The sequence below is a fragment of the Elephas maximus genome, chromosome 21 (genome assembly GCF_024166365.1).
Source record: "Elephas maximus indicus isolate mEleMax1 chromosome 21, mEleMax1 primary haplotype, whole genome shotgun sequence".
Lineage (NCBI taxonomy): Eukaryota > Metazoa > Chordata > Mammalia > Proboscidea > Elephantidae > Elephas > Elephas maximus.
This window is the reverse complement of record NC_064839.1, coordinates 60768903-60784424: the sequence shown is the minus strand read 5'-3', so window position 1 is coordinate 60784424 and position 15522 is coordinate 60768903.

Sequence of the window (15522 nt, the reverse complement as noted above, 5' to 3'; positions counted from 1 at the left end):
ACCTAATAAAACAACAGCTTGATAAAGGCCAAGGAAATGCTTTATGTCTTACTTCTAACTCTCTCCTTGTTTCTGGAAAAGAATCTCTTTTCCCAGTCATCTCTTGGCCAAGATTAGATGTTAGTCACCACCAAGTTCTCAGTCAGTCTGGGACTTTTCAGCCTATAAACAATTAAAGCTGTAGAGCAGGCATGCTGCCATATTTGAATGGGATATATTTTAGTAGTGAAGTCTCAGAATACTTTTGTCTCCTTGTTGCTTATTTCTACTGCACTAAATTAGCACTTCAAAGAACAATTCTTAGTCAATTTTCAGTCTTTTCTAAGGAATTCTTTCTAATGTGTGAGCTTAATGCAGTAACCAAGAGCTAGCTAGAAAATACCATTGACTAAATGGTATAAATAAACCAGAATAGAGTAAAAATAGCACACAGAAGATCATTTATTTTGGTTAATTAAATTGTCTAAGGGGTGATCAAGTTCCAGAGTTATTTTAAGCTTTCAACCCAGCTCTGCGCTCCTCTCAGCAGGAAACCACTTTTATTTTTGAGGTTTTATACAAGATGCTACAAAATAAAGCATGATTCATTTGGACTAAAATACGAAAGATTGATAAAATGACTGACAACCATTTTAATGCAAAGTTTCCCATCAAACTGAAAACAAAATTTTAAGTTTTTTTTCTTAAAAAATATTCTATGGAGAAAAATATAGAACAAAATTCTAACTCACAAAAAAAAAAAAAAAAAAGATCAGACTTACTGGCCTGACAGAGACTGGAGAAACCTCAAGAGTATGGCCCCTGGACACCCTTATAGCTCAGTAATGAAGTCACTCCCAAGGTTCATCCTTCAGCCAAAGATTAGACAGGTCCATAAAACAAAACAAGACTAAATGGGCACACTGGCCCAGGCGTAAGGACAAGAAGGCAGGAGGGGCAGGAAAGCTGATAATGGGAAACCCAAGGTCGAGAAGGGAGAGAGCGTTGACATGTCGTAGGGTTGGCAACCAATGTCACAAAGCCATATGTGTGTTAATTGTCTAACGAGAAGCTAGTGTGTTCTGTAAACCCTCATTTAAAGTACAATTTAAAAAAAACTAGGTGATAATAACTTGAATTTATAGCTATTTTAAGTTTAAATGTGTGCTCTTGGTACTTACATCAATTTAGTATATTAAATAAATTTACACGCCACACTTTAAAGAGAAAGATTTGCAAACACTGTGTGTATCAATGATATGTACATGGAAAAATATAAGGTTTCACTGAAAGGATCTGCACTGGCTCTCAAAATTTCCATTTTCTTGAACTTAATTGGTTGACAGTCCATTTGAAGAATGCTAGCCAAGTAATTCAGGAAATAAAATCTCAGTTGCCTCCTGTTCAGACTCAGGAAGACTCCCTAGGTACCAAAGTAGAACTGTGGTTCATAGGGTTTTCAATGGCTGATTTTTCTTGTAATGTCTTCATGTGGTTTTGATATCAGGAACATATGACCTCATAGAATGAGAGCTAACTGAATTTTACACAGTTGCTATTTCTTTCCTTCGTTCTCTCTCTCTCTTTTTCTTTGTCTCTCTCTCTCTCTCTCATCGCTACCAAGCTTTTCTACTTTCCTGAAGAATCTATCTACCTCATTCTGATTTTGGTCAACAATGATTCGCTGGACATTTATTCATTCAATATATATTTACATTGAAATAGTTTTTCTTGCAGACATTTTTATCAGCCTTTTCTAGTCTCAGTTCAAAGTAGTCACGTTTTTATTTTGTAGCATTTCTAGAAATACATAGACACTATCTAGGGCTGGGAAGCTACTATGAATAAGACACACATGACAGCCCTGAGAGTTTAACAACTCGGTGGGGCTAAAAGCAGGTAAATTCACCATTATAATCCACTATGGTAAGTCCCATGATAAGGGAAGTAGACAGTGTCATGGGAGTACATCAGAGAAGCACCTAAGGCAGACATGAAAAAAGGTCAGCAAGTGATTGCCAGAAGTGATGTCTGAGCCAAGACAGGAGAATGCATGGGAGTTAGCCAGAGGAGGGGGGCAGAAGAGCCTGGAGAGGAAAGATTGTTATACACATCAGGAAACGGAAGTGCAAATACCAAAAAGCAAGACAGAACATGCTCTTTGCAGGAACACAATGGAGCTTAATATGAAAGACACTTGGACTAGTGGTACAAATACAGTCAACTGAGGCAAAACTTTGTAAGCCATATTAAAAATGGTTGTAAAAATAAATTAAAATATCTACACGAGAACCATGGACAGCTAAGAGGTGGAAGCATCACTAGAAATAACCCAGTTCAAAAGCCCCCTTATTTCAGAGCTCTCCTCTATTACATGCTGATTAGGGATCATGTAGCTACTGTCTAGATCCCTGGGTGGTAAAAATGATTTGTGCTTGACTACTAACCTAAAGGTTGGCAGTTTAAACCCACACAGCAAAACCCTGGAAGAAAAATCTGGTAGTCTGCTTCCATAAAGATTACAGCCAAGAAAGTCCTGTGGAGCAGTTCTACTCTGTAACACATGGGGTCAGGGTGGATTATCAAATAGACATGACTTTGACCATGTTAATAAGCCTGACTAAACCTCAGTTTCAGATCGAGAAAAGTATCAGCAAAGGTAGAGAAGAACGAAGGTACATACTGCAAAATATAAAGCCTTAACTGAAGTTATGTGCCAACTAGTTGATTCTTACTCATAGTGACCCTGAGTAACCCTATATGACAGAGTAGAAATACCCTCATAGAGACTCTTAGGCAGTAATCCTTACAGGGATAGATTGCTAAGCCTTTTCTCCCACGGAGCAGCTGATGTGTTCAAACCACAAACTGGAATGCTTAACCACTGCACCACCAGGGCTCCTTTTCTGACAAAAGAGAGGTAGCAAAACAGGTAATGTATGCTAAAAAGTAATAGAAATGAGCATTACAGAACTCTAAGTAGGGAGAGTGGTGAGAGATTTCTCTCATCTGAAGCAGAAATGAGACCTCAGTAAGAAAGTTTGGGGGAAGGGGAGGAGACTTGAGCTGGGTCCTTAAAGAAATGTAGGGATGTATTTCAACAGAAATAATAGCAAACGTGTACTTAGTTGCATACACTTTACATGGAACACCTCACTAAATCTTCTATTCCCTATGAAGTTTTGTTATCCTCATTTCAGAGATGAGGAAATGGTTTTGGAGTTGAGGAAAAGGAGAAAAGGCTTTCCAGAGAGTGAACCCCCAGGCATCTGTCAGTTTGTCATACTGTGGAGGCTTGCGTGTTGCTGTGATGCTGCAAGCTATGCCACCAGTATTCAAATACCAGCAGGGTCACCCATGGCAGACAGGTTTCAGCTGAGTTTCCAAACTAAGACATAGTAGGAAGAAGAACCCAGAGGTCTACTTCTGAAAAGAATTAGCCAGTGAAAACCCTGTGAATAGCAGCGGATTATTGTCTGATATAGTGCCAGAAGATGAGCCCCTCAAGTTGGAAGACACTCAAAATATGACTGGGGAAGAGCTGTCTCCTCAAAGTAGAGTCAACCTTAATGACATAGATGGAGTCAAGCTTTCAGGACCTTCATTTGCTAATGTGGCATGACTTGAAATGCGAAGAAACAGCAGCAAACATCCATTAGTCATAGGAACCTGGAATGTACGAAGTATAAATCTAGGAAAATTGGAAATTGTCAAAAATGAAATGGAACACATAGATATCCTAGGTATTAGTGAGCTGAAATGGACTGGTACTGGCATTTTTAATCACACAATCAGATGGTCTACTATGCCGGGAATGACAACTTGTAGAGGAATGGCACTGCATTCACCATCGAAAAGAACATTTCAAGATCTATCCTAAAGTACAACGCTGTCAGTGACAGGATAATATCCATACGCCTACAAGGAAGACCAGTCAATATGACTATCATTCAAATTTATGCACCAACCACTAAGGCCAAAGATGAATGAAATTGAAGATTTTTCCCAACTTCTGCAGTCTAAAATTGATAGAGGATGCAATCAGGATGCACTGATAATTGCTGATGATTGGAGTGCAAAAGTTGGAAACAAAGAAGAAGGATCGGTGGTTAGAAAATATGGCCTTGATGATAGAAATGATGCCAGAGATCACATGACTGAGCTTTGCAAGATCAACAGCTTCTTCACTGCAAATTCCGTTTTTTACCAACATAAACAGCGACTATACACATGGATCTCACCAGATGGAATACACAGGAATCGAATCGACTACATCTGTGGGAAGAGACAATGGAAAAGCTCAATATCATCAGTCAGAATAAACCAGGGGCAACTGTGGATCAGACCATCAATTAGTCATACTTTCAAGTTGAAACTGAAGAAAATTAGGTGTCACTCTTTCCCTAAATGCTGAATAAAGTTCACAAGAGCCAAAGTATGACCTTGAGTATATTCCACCTGAATTTAGAGACGATCACAAGAATAGATTTGGCACCTTGAACACTAATGACCAGAGATCAGATGAGTTGCAGAATGACATCAAGGACATCATACATGAAGAAAGCAAGAGGTCATTAAAAAGACAGGAGAGAAAGAAAAGACCTAAATGGATGTCAGAAGAGACTCTGAAACTTGCTTTTGAACGTTGAGTAGTTAAAGCAAAAGGAAGAAATGATAAAGTAAAAGAGCTGAACAGAAGATTTCAAAGGGCGGCTCGAGAAGACAAAGTAAAGTATTATGATGACCTGTGCAAAGACCTGGAGATAAAAATACCAAAAGGGAAGAACACAGTATTTCTCAAGCTGAAAGAACTGAAGAAAAAATTCAAACCTCAAGTTGCAATACCAAAGGATTCTATGGGGAAAATATTAAACGACACAGGAAGCATCAAAAGAAGATGGAAGGAACACACAGAGTCACTATACCAAAAAGAATTGGTAGACATTCAACAATTTCAGGAGGTAATATATGATGAGAAACCAACAGTACTGAAGGAAGTCCAAGCTGCACTGACGGCATGGGCAAAAAACAAGGCTCCGAGAATTGACGGAATACCAATTGAGATGTTTCAACAAACAGACGCAGCACTGGAAGTGCTCACTTGTCTATGCCAAGAAATTTGGAAGAGAGCTACCTGGCCAACCGAGTGGAAGAGATCCATATTTAGGCCTGTTCCCAAGAAAGGTAATCCCACCAAATGCAGAAATTATCGAAAAATATCATTAATATCATACACAAGTAAAATTTTGCTGAAGATCATACAAAAGCAGCTGTGGCAGTATATCGACAGGGAACTACCAGAAATTGAAGCCGGATTCAGAAAAGGATGCAAAACCAGGGATATCATTGCTGATGTCAGATGGATCCTGGCTGAAACCAGAGAACACCAAAAAGATGTTTACAGTGTTTTATTGATTATATAAAGGCATTCCACTGTGTGGATCATAACAAATTCTGGATAACATTGTGAAGAACGGAATTTCAGAACACTTAATTGAGCTCATGAGGAATCTGTATGTAGGTCAAGAGGCAGTCGTTCAGACAGAACAAGGGGATACTTTGTGGCTTAAAGTGCGGAAAGATGTGAGTCAGGGTTGTATCCTTTCACCATACCTACTCAATCTGCATACTGAACAAATAATCCAAAAAACTGGACTCTGTAAAAAAGAATGGGACATAAGGATTGGAGGAAGACTCGCTAACAGCCTGCATTATGCAGATGACACAACCTTGCTTGCTGAATTGAAGACAACCACTTACTGATGAAGATCAAAGACCACAGCCTTCAGTATGCATTACACCTCAACATAAAGAAAACAAAAATCCTCCAACTGGATCAATAAGCACCATCATGATAAACAAAGAAAAGACTGAAATTGTCAAGGATATCATTTTACTTGGATCCACAAACAACACCCATGGAAGCAGCAGTCAAGAAAACAGACACGTTGTATTGGGCAAATCACCTGCAAGAAATCTCTCCATAGTGTTAAAAAGCAAAGATGTCCAAGGTGGGCCTGATCCAAGCCACGGTGTTTTCAATTGCCTCCTATGCAAGCAAAAGCTGGACAATGACTAAGGAAGAAATGATGCCTTTAAATTGTGGCATTGGAGGAGAATATTGAATATACCATGGACTGCCAAAAGAACGAACAAATCTGTCTTGGAGAAAATACAACCAGAATGCTCCTTGGAAGCAAGAATGGCAAGGCTGCATCTCACATACTGTGGACATGTTGTCTTTCTCTTGCTTGGAGAAAGACATCATGCTTGGTAAAGTAGAGGGTCAGCGAAAAAGAGGAGGACCCTCAATGAGATGGATTGACACAGTGGCTGCAACAATGGGCTCAAGAATAGCAACAATTGTAAGGATGGTGCAGGACCAGTCAGTGTTTTGTTCTGTTGTGCATAGGGTCCCTATGAGTCAGAACTGGCTCCACCACACGTAACAACAACAGAGAGTGAACAAGTAGCAAAGGAGTTTCCCAATGCTAAGTAGCAAGAGGCTGTCGAAGAACATCCCTCCCTGCATCTCTCAAGTAGCTGGCTTGAATCTCCTGTTAGCAGCTCCAAGTGTTGAGTTGATTATCCTATTATTATCCTATGATTAGCCTACGCTCCTGTTTTCTCTCACAGCTCCTTCCCTTTGTGATTGCACAGTGAGCCTGCATCTGTCCCTTGAGTGAATTGCTTCTTTTTTTAAGTCTGAAGGTAACATTTCCTATATTGGAGTCTAGCCTCTCACTTCCTCTTTCTATAGACATTCAGAACCCAATAGTACTCTAAGCACATTTCCTAAAGGCTTTTACAAAGGCCCTCTAGTGATTTTATATAAGAATGTCAGCGTGTGATGGTCACCAGTCAGAGAGGGCATTCATTTGACCAAAGGCACATCACCATTCTGAATATTGGCTAAAAATATTCTAACTTTTTGGAAGAATAGATGAGGACGTAAACCTTCAGAAATGAATGTCCTCTAACTACACACTCTTCATGAAGAGCTTAGACACTCTCTCCAGCTGTGGAGATGAGGAACTTGAACATGGAACTTATTAGCTTTCGCTTGTATTTAAGAGCGTAAGTATTTGCAGTTGGGATGAGAGGTGAGAGTCTCTTATTAAATATCACAGACTCAATCTTGTCCAAAGGCCTAAATGTCTTTAGCTAGAATACGAGGAAAATTTAATAATTAACTGTTCTTATATATATAACTCTGCGCATACTCTAGTTTTTAATTACAATATTAACTGTAAGCTTTCAAACTACTGCTTCAGTACAATCAAAAATAGGTAATCTAAAAATGAAAGAATATCTCTTGTTGATAATTTTCTAGAGTAGAATCAGAATCAAGTATCATGTTTTTGTATGCTAGTCTTCATCTTTGTTGATTTTTTTTTCTTATTGTCAAGTGCTAGGAGATAAGATTTTTAGAAGCTTAATTCAGGTAACTTTAAATTCAAAAGTGTTGCCAGTAAATTCTATTAAATTCTGTTCTGTATTAAGCTGATTGCAAATGAGACACTGCATTCTGGGTCACTGCTGGTACACAAATATCTTCCTTTTCAAATAACTCACTTCTAAATGTTGTAAATAAAATGAGGGGGTATTTTTGGAAAGTATTCCCTGAGATTTTTAGAGAAGACATAGGCCTCCAGTAGCCAAAAAAAAAAAAAGCGTAACTTCTGAAGTCAAAAGATCAGCCCTGTGATCTTGAGCACCTTAACCCCTCTCAGCCTGTTCCTTCAACTGTAAAATGGCAAAACGGCATATACATCAGAAAGCTCCATAACATGATCCAGGGTATATAGCGAGTGGCCAGCAAATCTTAACTAGTATGAATCTTAGCTAGTGAGAATGTACCAAGTTGTTAGAAAATGTTTAGCTGAATGTCCAGCAGGTGTCACTCTCTCCCTAAATGCTGAATAAAAAACTACACTCAGTAACCCTGTAGGACAGGGTAGAAAAAAAAAAACAGCCCCATAAAGTTTCCAAGGAGCACCTGGTGGATCCGAATTGCCAGCCTTTTGGATAGCAGCCATAGCACTTAACCACTACAGCACCAGCGTTTCCAAGTGTCGAGTACTGGTAATAATTGCTGTGTAGTGGATTCCAACTCATGGTGACCCCACGTGTGTCAAAGCAGAACTGTGCTTCACAGGGTTGTCACAAACTGGTTTTTATTGGAAGTAGATTTTCAGGCCTTTCTTCGGAAAATCCTCTGGGTGGACTAAAACTCCAACCTTTCAGTTTGCAGCCCAGCTTGTTAATAGTTTTACCACCTCACATGTCTGTGCCTACAATGATTAGGGAGTTAAACCAAGTTAAACCAAAGTTAAACCAAAACCAAACCAAAACCAAACCAATCCCACTGCCATCCAGTCAATTCCGACTCATAGCGACCCCATAGGACAGAGCAGAACTGCCCGATAGAGTTTCCAAGGAGTGCCTGGCGGATTCGAACTGCCAACCTCTTGGTTAGCAACCTTAGCACTTAACCACTACACCACCAGGGTTTCTGCATGAAAGTTAGAAGATATAATAATCCCTGTAGGTATTTTTTAATTAAACAGCTTATTTTAAGTTCAGTCCCAAAACTGCTGTTTGAGAATAAAGAGACAACAAATTTACACACACACAGCTGTGGAAGGAGGGAAAATGAAAAGGCCACTATACATCTGCACAAGTTATAAAAATGGTCTAACAAGATGTTCTTACTTGTAACTTTCTGAATCCCTTATTTAGAACTAATTACTGCATGAAATTTTTTTTTTAAAGAAGAAAGGCTTGGCAATCTGCTTCTGAAAAATCAGCCACTGAATACCCTATGGAGCAGTTCTACTTTTTTCTTTTTTTATAATTATTATTGTGCTTTAAGTGCAAGTTTACAAATCAAGTCAGTCTCTCACACAAAAACTTATATACATCTTCCTACACACTCTCAATTACTCTCCCCCTAATGAAACAGCCCGCTCTCTCACTCTAATCTCTCATTCCATGTCCATTTTCCCAGCTTCTAACCCCCTCCACCCTCTCATCTCCCCTCCAGGCAGGAGATGCCAACATAGTCTCAAGTGTCCACCTGATTCAAGAAGCTCACTCCTCACCAGCATTCCTCTCCAACCCATTGTCCAGTCCAATCCATGTCTGAAGAGTTGGCTTTGGGAATGGTTCTTGTCTTGGGCTAACAGAAGGTCTGGAGGCCATGACCACTGGGGTCCTTCTAGTCTTAGTCAGAGCATTAAGTCTGGTATTTTTACGAGAATTTAGGGTCTGCATCCCACTGCTCTCCTGCTCCCTCAGGAGTTCTCTGTTGTGTTCCCTGTCAGGGCAGTCATTGGTTGTGGCCAGGCACCATCTAGTTCTTCTGGTCTCAGGATGATGTAGTCGCTGGCTCATGTGGCCTTTTCTGTCTCTTGGGCTTGTAATTACCTTGTGTCCTTGGTGTTCTTCATTCTCCTTTGATCCAAGTGGGATGAGACTAATTGATGTATCTTAGATGGCTGCTTGCTAGCATTTAAGACCCCAGACACCACTCTTCAAAGTGGGATGCAGAATGTTTTCTTTATAGATTTTATTATGCCAATTGACGTAGATGTCCCCTGGAACCATGGTCCCCAGACCCTTGCCCCTGCTATGCTGGCCTTCAAAGCATTCAGTTTATTCAGGAAACTTCTTTGCTTTTGGTTTAGTCCAGTTGTGCTGATCTCCCCCGTATTGTGTGCTGTCTTTCCCTTCACCTAAAGTAGTTCTTATCTACTAATTGGTCAATGCCCCTCTCCCACCCTCCCCCCTCCTCGTAACCACAAAAGAATGTTTTTTCTCAGTTTAAACTATTTCGCAAGTGCTTATAATAGTGGTCTTATACAATATATGTCCTTTTGCAAATGACTAATTTCACTCAGCATAATGCAATGCTGGAGGTGCTCACTCGTCTATGCCAAGAAATATGGAAGACAGCTTCCTGGCCAACTCACTGGAAGAGATCCATATTTATGCCTATTCCCAAGAAAGGTGATCCAACCAAATATGGAAATTATAGAACAATATCATTAATATCACGTGCAAGCAAAATTTTGCTGAAGATCATTCATAAACAGCTGCAGCAGTATGTCAACAGGGAACTGCCAGAAATTCAGGCCGGTTTCAGAAGAAGATGTGGAACCAGGGATATCATTGCTGATGTCAGATGGATCCTGGCTGAAAGCAGAGAATACCAGAGGATGTTTACCTGTGTTTTATTGACTATGCAAAGGCATTCGACTGTGTGGATCATAACAAACCATTGATAACACTGCAAAGAATGGGAATTCCAGAACACTTAACTGTGCTAGTAAGGAACCTTTACATAGATCAAGAGGCAGTTGTTCAGACAGAACAAGGGGATATTGATTGGTTTAAAGTCAGGAAAGGTGTGTGTCAGGGTTGTATTCTTTCACCATACCTATTCAATCTGTACAAATAATCTGAGCAAATAATCCGAGAAGCTGAACTACACGAAGAAGAACGGGGCATCAGGATTGGACGAAGACTCATTAACAGCCTGCGTTATACAGATGAGACAACCTTGCTTGCTGAAAGTGAAGACAACTTGAAGCACTTACTAATGAAGATCAAAGACTACAGTGTTCAGTATGGATTACACCTCAACATAAAGAAAACAAAAATCCTCACAACTGGACCAAGGAGCAACATCATAATAAACACAGAAAAGATTGAAGTTGTCAAGGATTTCATTTTACTTGGATCCACAATCAACAGCCATGGAAGCAGCAGTCAAGAAATCAAAAGACGCATTGCACTGGGCAAATCTGCTGCAAAGGACCTCTTCAAAGTGTTGAAGAGCGAAGATGTCACCCTGAAGACTAAGGTGCGCCTGACCCAAGCCATGGTATTTTCAATCGCATGATATGCATGTGAAAGCTGGACAATGAATAAGGAAGATGGAAGAAGAGTTGATGCCTTTGAGTTGTGGCGTTGGCGAAGAATATTGAATATACCATAGACTGCCAAAAGAACGAACAAATCTGTCTTGGAAGAAGTGCGGCCAGGATGCTCCTTAGAGGCAAGGATGGCAAGACTGCATCTTACATACTTTGGACATGTTGTCAGGAGGGATCAGTCCCTGGAAAAGGACATCATGCTTGACAGAGTACAGGGTCAGCAGAAAAGAGGAAGACCCTCAATCAGGTGGATTGACACAGTGGCTGCAACGAGGAGCTCAAGCATAACAACGATTGTAGGGATGGTGCAGGACCGGGCAGTGTTTCGTTCTGTTGTGCATAGGGTCGCTATGAGTCAGAACCAACTCTATGGCACCTAACAACAACAACAACAATGCCTTCCAGGTTCCTCCATGTTATGAAATGTTTCACAGATTCCTCACTGTTCTTTATCAATGTGTAGTATTCTGTTCTGTGAATATACCATAATTTATTTATCCATTCATCCATTGAAGGGCACCTTGGTTGCTTCCAGCTTTTTGCTATTGTAAACAGAGCTGCAATAAACATGGGTGTGCATATATCTGTTCGTGTAAAGGCTCTTATTTCTCTAGGATATATTTCAAGGACTGGTATTGCTGGATTGTATGGTAGTTCTATTTCTAGCTTTTTATGGAAGAGCCAAATCGATTTCCAAAGTGGTTGTACCATTTTACATTCCCACCAGCAGTGTATAAGTGTTCCAATCTCTCGACAGCCTCTCCAACATTTATTATTTTGTGTTTTTTTGGATTAATGCCAGCCTTGTCGGAGTGAGATGGAATCTCATTCTAGTTTTGGTCAGCATTTCTCTAATGGCTAGTGATTGTGAACATTTCCTCACGTCTGTTACCTACCTGAATGTCTTCTTTAGTGAAGTGTCTGTTCATATCTTTTGCCCATTTAATTGGGTTATTTGTCTTTTTGTAGTTGAGTTTTTGCAGTTATCATGTAGATTTTAGAGATCAGGTGCTGATCAGAAATGTCATAGCTAAAAACTTTTTCCCAGTCTGTATACCTTCACTCTTTTGGTGAAGTCTTTGGCTGAGCATAGGTGTTTGATTTTTAGGAGCTTCCAGTTAACTACTTTTTCTTCTGCATTCTTAATAATGTTTTGTATACTGTTTATGACATGTATTAGGGCTCCTAACATTGTCCCTATTTTTTCTTCCATGATCTTTATCATTTTAGATTTGATATTTAGGTCTCTGATCCATTTTGAGTTAGTTTTTGTGCATGGAGTGACATATGGGTCTTGTTTCATTTTTTGCAGATGGATACCCAGTTATGCCAGCACCATTTGTTAAAAAGAATGTCTTTTCCCCATTTAACTGTTTTGGGGCCTTTGTCAAATATCAACTGCTCATATGTGGATGGATTTATGTCTGGATTCTCAATTCTGTTCCACTGGTCTACATATCTGTTGTACCAGTACCAGGCTGTTTTGACTACTGTGGCAGTACAATAGGTTCTCAAGTCAGATAAAGTAAGGCCTCCCACTTTGTTCTTTTTTCAGTAATGCCTTATTTACCCGGGGCCTCTTTCCCTTCCCTATGAAGTTGGTGATTTGTTTCTCCGTCTCATTAAAGAATGTCGTTGGGATTTGGGTCGGAATTGCATTAAATGTATAGATCACTTTTGGTAGAATTGACATTTTTATAATGTTAAGTCTTCCTGTCCACGAGCAAGGTATGTTTTTCCACTTATGTAAATGTCTTTTGGTTTCTTGCAGAAGTGTACTGTAGCTTTCTTTGTATAAGTCTTTTACATCTCTGGTAAGATTTATTCCTATGTATTTTATCTTCTTAGGGGCTCCTGTAAATGGCATTGATTTGGTGATTTCCTCTTCGATGTTCTTTTTGTTGGCATAGAGGAATCCAAGTGATTTTTGTATGTTTATCTTGTATCCCGATACTCTGCTGAACTCTTCTATTAGTTTCACTAGTTTTCTGGAGGATTCCTTAGGGTTTTCTGTGTATAAGATCATGTCATCTGCAAATAGAGATACTTTTACTTCTTCCTTGCCAATCTGGATGCCCTTTATTTCTTTATCTAGCCTAATTGCTCTGGCTAGGACTTCCAGCACAATGTTTGAATAAGAGTGGTGATAAAGGGCGTCCTTGTCTGGTTCCCGATCTCAATGGGAATGTTTTCAGGCTCTCTCCATTTAGCGTGATGTTCGCTGTTGGCTTTGTAGAAATGCCCTTTATTATGTTGAGAAATTTTCCTTCTATTCCTATTTTGCTGAGAGTTTTTATCATGAATGGGTGTTGAACTTTGTCAAATGCTTTTCTGCACCAATTGATAAAAATCATGTGATTCTTGTCTTTTGTTTTATTTATGTGGTGGATTACATTAATTGTTTTCCTAATGTTGAACCATCCCTGCATACCTGGTATGAATCCCACTTGGTCATGGTGAATTATTTTTTTGATATGTTGTTGAATTCTATTGGCTAGAATTTTGTTGAGGATTTTTGCATCTACATTCATGAGGGATGTAGGTCTATAATTTTCTTTTCTTGTAGTGTCTTTATCTGGTTTTGGTATCAGGGATATGGTGCCTTCACAGAATGAATTTGGTAGAATTCCATCCTTTTCTATGCTCTGAAATACCTTTGGTAGTAGTGGTGTTAACTCTTCTCTGAAAGTGTGGTAGAACTCTGCAGTGAAGCCGTCCGGACCAGGGCTTTTTTTTTGTTGGGAGTTTTTTTTTTTAATTACCTTTTCAATCTCTTCTTTTGTTATGGGTCTATTTAGTTGTTTGTGTTAGTTTAGGTAGGTAGTGTGTTTCTAGGAATTCATCCATTTCTTCTAGGTTTTCAAATTTGTTTGAGCATAGTTTTTCATAGTAATCTGATATGATTCTTTTAATTTCAGTTGCGTCTGTTGTAACATCGCCCATCTCATTTCTTATTCGGGTTATTTGCTTCCTCTCTTGTTTTTCTTTTGTCAGTTTGGCCGGTAGTTTATCAACTTTGTTGATTTTTTCAAAATGCCAGCTTTTGTTCTTGTTAATTCTTTCAATTGTTTTCCTGTTTTCTATTTCATTTAGTTCAGCTCTAATTTTTATTATTTGTTGTCTTCTGGTGCCTGTGGGTTTCTTTTGTTGTTCTCTTTCTGTGTGTTCAAGTAGTAGGGATAATCTTTGATTTTGGCCCTTTCTTCTTTTTGGATGTGTGCGTTTATTGATATAAATTGGCCTCTGAGCACCGCTTTTGCTGTGTCCCAAAGGTTCTGATAGGAAGTGTTTTCATTCTCATTGGATTCTATGAATTTCTTTATTCCATCCTTAAGGTCTTCTATAATCCAGTCTTTTTTGAGCAGGGTATTGTTCAGTTTCCAAGTGTTTGATTTCTTTTCCCTGCTTTTCCTGTTATTGATTTCCACTTTTATGGCCGTATGGTCAGAGAAGATGCTTTGTAATATTTCAATGTTTTGGATTCTGCTAAGGCTTCCTTTATGACCTAATATGTGGTCTATTCTAGAGAATGTTCCATGTGCACTAGAAAAGAAAGTATAGTTGGTTGCTTTTGGGTGGAGTGTTCTGTATATGTCTACGAGGTCAAGTTCCTTGATTGTGGCATTTAGATCTTCTGTGTCTTTACTGAGCTTCTTTCTGGATGTCCTGTCCTTCACCGAAAGTGGTGTGTTGAAGTCTCCTACTATTACTGTGGAGTTGTTTATCTCACTTTTCAATGCTGATGGAGTTTGTTTTATGGAGCATTTCTACTCTTGACACACCTGGGGTCACCATGAATTAGAATCAACTTGAGGGCATTTCTTTTTTTTTAATACGAAGTTAGAATTATCAGCCCTTGATTTGAGTTACAATTTAGATACTTGAGATAAGTCAGCCCTAAAAATGCTCCACTCAATTCTTTTATCTGTACAGAAAACATGAATTTTCTATGGTGAGAAAAGAGCTGCTTGTATATCCTCCACTTTATCGGCTTGATGGAATTTTGCACAATAGGCTGCCTGATAATTACATGTGGAAACTTCCAGGAAACAATTTAGCAAATGAAATACTTTAAAAGCAGAAATGTTTCTTTTATTATAAAACTTACTAATTTAATGATTTCTGCATTTTTTCTTACAACAATAAAATGAAAGGTAACAGATCATGTTCAAAAATGGAAACCAAATGAGACAAAAATCACGTTTATTTCAATAGCTCAAAGTGCAAATACAGCAAGGCACTTCATAAAGCTTCAAGAGACAGATTTAAGTATAATGAAATCCTGACATACAAAAATGAAAGTGTAAATAGCTGAAATAAAGCTCCACAATTAAAAAAAAAAAAACCTCAAGAAACTGTGAGAACCTTTAGACTGAAATATTCCCCTTACATTAGTTCAGAAAAGCTCTAATGTATAGTGGAGCCCATTTGTGCAGTGGCTAAGTATGTGGCTGCTAAGCAAAAGGTCAGCAGTTTGAATCCCCCCACTGCTACATGGAGATCCTATGGGGCAGTTCTATTTGACCTATAGGGTCGCTATGAGTCAGAATCGACTTGATGGCAACAGGTTTGGTTTTTATTAGTAGTGCGTTGAATTAAAGAG